The sequence below is a fragment of the Pinus tabuliformis genome, chromosome 2_2 (assembly GCF_031772625.1).
Source record: "Pinus tabuliformis cultivar Carrire ecotype Pingquan chromosome 2_2, CPIR1, whole genome shotgun sequence".
Lineage (NCBI taxonomy): Eukaryota > Viridiplantae > Streptophyta > Pinopsida > Pinales > Pinaceae > Pinus > Pinus tabuliformis.
Genome location: NC_142300.1, coordinates 996223721 through 996231509, shown reverse-complemented (window position 1 = coordinate 996231509; position 7789 = coordinate 996223721).

Here is a 7789-nt window from a genome sequence, read left to right as displayed (position 1 = left end):
ATCACAGTGCCTTTGAGATGTCTTCTTCTTTTGAGGTGCTTTCTTCTTTAGCTTCTTTCCCATTGTTACTACAGATCTCCTTCAAGCGATCAAGCTTTTGCCAAAGGACCTCCTCTGATACCAATTTTTGGAAATAATACTGAGAGGGGGGATGAATCAGCATTTACAAATCAATAACTTTTTCATTTCCATAATCAGATTTATATACGCTACTTCAATGAAGGAAACTCGAGTGTGCATGCAACTGTTCTTAAGGCAACCAACATATATCCAGTGAACTTATGATTCAATTAATTCATCATATGTTCATCTTTAATCAATGCATCAGTACTTTATTAAACATTAAACAGTAACCATGTGTAGTAATAATAGAATAAACCATCACACATAAGCAACACACATGAACACCAAGATTTAAGGTGGAAATCCAATGTGGGTGAAAACCACCTGCTGTTGTCATTTCTGTATTCTTTTAATAATCAAAAAATCTACTTACAATCTTGTACTGGTGTAGACTCATACCAGTACGCAAGCACCCACCTACAGAAGGCTACAACCTTCTCTCGTTCTCCAGCTTCTTCTGGAAGGGAGCTACAACGCCATAGTTCTTATACTAGCCGATATATTTACTAGTACGTAAGCTTCGACCTACAGAAGGCTACAACCTTCACTCGTTCTCCAACTGCTATTGGAAGGGAGCTCCAACCCCCTGATCAAATCACCAACCACTACTGGTAAGAAACTTCGACTTCCTCACTGAAGGCTCCAACCCTCAGTATCCTCCAGGGACCACGTTTCATAAATTTCTACACTGGATACTCCTGGTACACAATACTACAATATGAAGGCCACATTTCATCAAATTTTCATACTAGACCCATTAGTAACATTGAAGCTCTAAATCAATCACCACTGCAATACAACCATCAAATACATCTGCATCAACCAAACACTGAAACCCATCCAATCTATGATATCAAATAAAACAATCAATCACTGAAACCTCTGAATCTCTGACACAACTGAATCAAACAATTAATGAACCTCTGACAGAATTGAATCAACCATTCATTCAAACTTAATCAAATTCAACCAATCCACTGGAGCAGACAAATCACTGTAACCAGTACATAGATCTGAACCTAGAACACTGCATCAACAACCAGAACTAACTGTAACCTCAAAAGGCATGTTTCAGAATGTATATGCTCCTTTAATGAAGAAAACATGCGTGTATACGCTACTTCCATCAGCCCAACCTGCGTATACCTCTAAAGATTCTGAATCATAAAATCTCTGAATCACAAACTGTACCAACCAGTAGTGTACTGAACATCTACTGTCAAATTATAGAACTTTACACAGGCAGGCAACATAAAACACTTCTTCTCACTTATACAATCAATCAAATATCAACCTCCTTATGCATTCATATTTACATTCAGATCTAAGAAGACTTCATCAACAGACAATAGTAAAATAGCAGCAGTAATAAATCAGCAATATTGATCTGATAGATCAGTCATCTCTGAACATCAAGCCTTTATTTTGTATACACTACTTGAAAGAAAAAAACCTATGTGTATACGCTTTTTTGCCGAGACTAAACTGTGTACAGATATGCAAATATTGACTCAGAACTTTACTACAATTCCAAACTTCAGACAAACCCATATCATGATAGATAACAAATAAAATAGACGCAAAACATCAAATCTAGCCTTAAACAATATGAGATCATTCAAGAATAAGTCATTTCAGGTCTCATGATCCTAATCTAATATTGAACTCAAGGTGCACATAAATATTTCAGATCTAGTCCCAAACATAACCCTGCAACATAAAATATACTTCAGATAGAAGTATTCATTAGAATCTTATTCACTTACACATCTAGCCTTATGATCCTCTCTTCTTTATATAGTTTTTGGCCTTTCTCAATACCATGGATCGAATCCACTTAGGATCAATACCTTGGATCAAATACCATAGACTGAATACCTCGGACTAAATACCTAGGGTCAATATCATGGTCCAAATATACCTTGGACCAAAACCATGGTTTTCAACATGTACAAGCTTTGCCTTCTGTGGGAGTGCGTGTGTACATTATATGCTATTTCTGTTCTGAGTACCTGCGTGTATACGCTGCTTGGAATAAGTGAACTTGCATGTATCTCTTAAACTGCTCTTTTTGTACAGTGAACCTGCGTATACAACTTAACACACCTAAAAATGTCCTTTTTCTTCGACTTCTTGATTCTGATATGTAGTCCTTTGTAGCTTCATTTTATTATTTTGTACCATGACTTTGTTACCTCGTAATAGACCTGTTATAATGATAATTTCCATTTTACATTACTTCTTAACTAATTCCTTTGAACCGCCCTACATTTTGTCACATCTATAAACACAACTGCCATGCATTCTGTCACTTATGATATCTCTCTTGTAGATTCATCTAGTTACCATATACAAGTGATTTGTTCTACTACAAGTGGGTTTCCATCAAGTACAACACATGTATCATAATGCCAGCACTCTTGAATTATTCTTCTTCTGTATTAGGTGGCTTGGCTCGATTAAATCTTTATAAAATATTGATTGGCAACTTCTAAAGTGAAGCCACACCCTCAATTGAAACAATTATGTGAAAAAATGGATGCGAAGGGGCTCCTCAAATTTATATCAGAGAACCAAACATTTCTTTAAGCCCTTAGGGATGGGGTTCATACAGTGATGTAGTTTGCAACTAACCCTGCCTGCGTATTTTTGAATGCTTTGGAGGGTTTTTACCCTACAGATCAATAATCCAAACAAGGGAAAAAAAGTGTTATGAAACCAACTCACAAAAAGATAGAAAAGATAGATCAACGCCTTGGAATTCAGCCTCTTTGAGGGGGCAACTTCCTTTACATTACACAAATGAATGATTCCTTGATTCAAATGAAAAGACCTCCTTTCTATATATAGGAGTCTAAGGGGTCATAATATAATCAGAGCCGACATAACAATAATAATGTAAGGGCACAATAATAACAATAGTAACAATATGGGCAGTACATGGGTACATCAATATAATAAGGGGGTTGTACTAATAACAATAAGGGGTTACACTAGTAGTATAGGGGCCTAACAAAAAGGCTCAACGTCATACTTGTATTTTGTTATTGGAATATTTTGTGCCTTCATTGGAAGATCTTGAAATGAGTTCTGATCACCCTGTGGTTGTCTCCAATATTAAGGAGAATGCTAAGGGGATTGTAAATAACTAGAAGTCCAAGTTGGAAGATCTTGATGATGATGTCTCCAATGAAAATTCATTGGAAGGTCATGTATTCATCTAGCTTCTTGGAAGTTTTGGTATTGCATCAGAGTATGATGAAGAGGACCTATGCGAACTTTTTATTCTTGTTTCATGACATAGGAAAACACTTGAGCTTTATCTCTCTCTTAGACTGGTCGCAAAAACTCCAGGGGTCCCTTAACTTGTTAAGAAATATGGCGTTTGTGGGTTGATTAGCCATGATTTTATTTTCATTTATTTTTATGAGGTGTTTTTCTCTCGGTGTCGAGATAAGCATTAATTAAATTCAAGCAAAATGTTTCACAAGGATGTAGGGCCTATTTGGTCCTTGATGAAAATTATTGTTGCTACAAGAACATTTAAGACAACCTATGTCATGAGGCTTCATCTAATCTATGGTTATAAAATACTCTCAAAGTTACAAAGAAATGTTCATTTTTTGTTGTCCATGTATCCGTATGGTAAATTAGCAATCATGCCAAAGAACTTTAGGGACTAGTTCAAATCCACAAAATACTATTGTAGTAACTACACCCCTTTTTTATGGACAACCTTAATTAGTCCAATATTCTTTTAGATTATTAGCTATAACGAAAAAATGATTTTATTTCTATTATAGATTTTATTTCAATTGGGATTTATGTCCATTTCTTTGCAAAGACTCATGATTTTTTAGTTTAATATATTAAATAAATTCATCTTAATACATGCAGGTATTGTGGAAATATTTGTGAACAATTGTCAGGAATCAATCTAAACATCCCCATACTAATAGTGGTGGAGGCTATTTTCCCCCACCCACTGGTATTGAAAGATTAGGTGGCTATGCTTCATTCAATGTTATTGATAGGAGCTTCTACCAACCTGCTAATAGAGTGCCATTTCCTACTACAACAATTGTTCATACTACTTACAATTTGCTTGGTCAGAGCAGTTATGAAAGGTCTAGCCAAGCTATGTATGGAACATAACCTGCTCCAAGATCTTACATGTACTCGGGTGATAATATGGTTTTTATGGTCTTGGGTCTAGGTCTTACATTTCAAATTCGGGTTAAAATGGTTATCATATTGGCAGTGATCTGCCTCCCACTTACCCATCTTCACCTTCAATGTAAATATGCTTTTCTCTTTCCTTCTAGTTCAATTTTATGAGTTATATATGAAGATCTGTGAATGTATGTGAAGCCCCTTTCTTAAAAAAGGTAGAAATATTAGCTCAACAAATGGCTATTTTAGTAGTCTTGTCAGCAAAGCATCACTAATATTGACTTATTTGTAGCACTAAAACAATGGCAGGCATCATGAGATGAATCCACTTCTCCAACCCTTCTGTGTACAAATCGATGAAACTAGTCACAAACATGATGAAGTGTCTCCAATGTAATCTTATTATATTTCTGTTTTTGCTTCTATGAGATGAAGATAATTTATTGGACCACAGATTGTAGTCCATTCCAAGCCACAAAGTTCTCCATATAATTGAGAGTATCAAAATTGTTGGGGAGCATATCCCTTGCCTTCATTATGGGGCATATCCTTGACTTCTTTGTTATTTTTTCCATATGCTTGTAAATGAGTTTTCAAGCCAATTTTTGTATGCCAAACATTCTGGGAACAAGGTCAAAGCAATTTGTATGTCTCCTCCTTTCATGTAGGAGTGAAATAAAAGGGAATTAAGGGAGGGTAGTGGCATTTCCCCCCTACCATTTGCTATGACACCGACAATACAACAATCTCATTCCCTCACTTGAGAGAATGAGTGGGTAGATGTACTATCATTAAATATGGGATAGGGTTCCAACTACCCCAATTAATGGTCTATGGTTGGATCAAAAGGGGGTTCTCCTCCTCTAGTGCCCATAGTTAAAAAGTATATCTAGTGTCTGATCATCTTCCTTCCAAATAGGATGGATGGTGATGAGTTTAGAGGGTGTGCTTACTGAATATGGCCTTTGGGGAAGCCAATATGTGACCTTTTTCATAGATCTTGAAACATGCTGAAATCCAAATTCTTCAAGACATAGCAACAACTGCTTAATCCAACCATTCTTGTTCATCATATCATAGGATTGGTTATTGGTCCTCCTATTCATAAGGTTGATGATCACATATGAATCATCTTCAAAGATGTATTTTTTCAAGTTGTGCTTAAGATTTCCTTTGATTTTTAGAACCAAGGTTTCAATTGTTTGCTACTTATTAGTCTTTCAGTTTGAAAAATTGGCCAGGTTTCAATTTTTTGCCTATGTATTGTCTTCTTTGAAGAGATCTCTTTCTCTTGCATGCTTGAATTTCTTCCTATTCCCATATTTATGTAATAAAATATTTAATTAAAATTGTGTCCTTGATATTCCAAGCAAGTCCATTATTATATGGGGGAACTTGGCCATAAATGTTTTCTTACTTTCTAACTCTATTTTTTTTCCATAGGTAGAGGAATACATTCATACAGATTTATTACTCAACATAATTAAAAAAACATGCATTCAAACAATTTAGTGCCATTTAAGAGGATATATTTTAACCTTTGTGGTTGGAGTAAGGATTGAGTGAGACCCAAAAACCTTGTTTCCATTTTCTTCATGCTATAAGGGATCTATTTTTGTGTTCCTTCCTATTGTGAGAGGAGCTAAGATAGAGGAAGAGACAAGTATTTTCTTGGTTGCCTCCTTTGTTTTGAGAGGGATTCCTGTCAGATAATCTGATACAATGTCCTTTGGAGGGTTTTTGGAGAGAGTCCTTCCTTTTATGAATATTGTTTTACTCCCTCATGAATTATTGCTAATATTCCTTTGGATTATCCATTGCTTTGATTTTTATCAGTTTCAAATTCCTATACATGCCTTTGGGGGATGGTGTTCATTTTATCTAAGTGTATGATCACATTATTTCTAACTTCAAAGAATCCCAACAATTGTTGTATCCAATCATGCCCAAATTGAACCTTTAGGAATATGCAACAATGTTTGACCAAAATAGTCTTTCATGAAGGTGTTCAACTATGTGGCTCTTTGTTACAAACTTGCAATGCTAGGTTTTACACATTTGTGTGAATCTGTGTGAAATAATTTTTGTTGTCATACATCTCCTTTGTTCAAATTCAGTTGTATTATACTTTATTGTCACCAACAATGGATTTATCCCACTCATGGAATCTACCACTTTGTTCTTATTCTTATTTATGCTTCACCATGAATGGATACTTTGTAGAAATTCTATTGCCTTGACATGTTGCTAATCCCACCTTTGACATGTTGTATTTGAAGTACCTCCAATTCCTCTGTAAAGAATGCACACTTTTGTTGTGCATCTCTTCCTTCAGTAACATTTCAAATTCATCTTCAAATTTTCTAGGTATTTGTTTGGACTCTATAGTTATATTGAAAATCAACATATCATCAAAATAAATCGCTAAAACGTTTCTAGTGTAGTTTTAACTTTTTTCATTGGATTCATGAGACTTGAGAGTACCACTTGCATTGGTGAGTCAAGATGACATTACCAACCATTTGTACAAACCATCCTTGATCTTGAATGTGATATTCCACTTGTCTCTTTATTTTCCCTGAATCTAGGGATATCAACATTTTGAAAAGTAAGTGGTGCCAAATCATTCCTTCTTGAAAACATGAATCTACACTTGGTTTTGTTTTGATGAACATGATGGTGCTTGTACACATACTTCATGATAAATCCTTCTTTACTATGATCAACAAATTATGGGAGGATCATTCTCTCTTTTAGCAACGCTTTTGATAGTCACTAACGATGCTTTCCATGACACTCATTTTGTTCACTGTCATGTTTGACAAACTCAATATTGACATAAATTCTATGATGTGATGTGTTTCTCTTTAATGACAAATCATGGAACTTCCAAATTTGGGTACTCCACTTCATCAGCAATTCTTTCATTTTCTTCATTATGTTCAAAAATTTATTCCTTGGAAACAATAAAAATTCCTTCACCATTTATCCCTCCATGGGAAACAACGAAATTATTTTCCCATTTCAGTCTACTTCCAAAGCTATTTTCTTTTTGGATTTTCATTTATTAGAGATATGAACTTCCACAGGTTGTTCACAACGTTTGTATTTTGGTTTAGACCTTGTTATTTTACTTGTACTATTTGATTTCATTGATTTTCGGTGTATAGATGGATAGGCTATTGTCTTGGGAAGAGCTTGGTGGTTATATTCTTTAGGTATTCAAGATTAGTAAGCCTTCAAAAACTTATTTTACATATAGTTAAAAATGGTTTAGCAAAAACAACATCAATATCACCTTGCATAGCAAACCCAGTTAGCATAGCAGTCTGAAGTGGCCAATTCTCATCAGCAGTAGGATAAGAATGGAGCTACACTTACAATTGATAACTTCCTATCAAACTCATTTCGTGGAAATGATCAGGTATACATTATAATGGCACCAAGTCCTAGTCCCAATAGTACTAGTCTAGGAAAGGTAATTGTGTGGAAG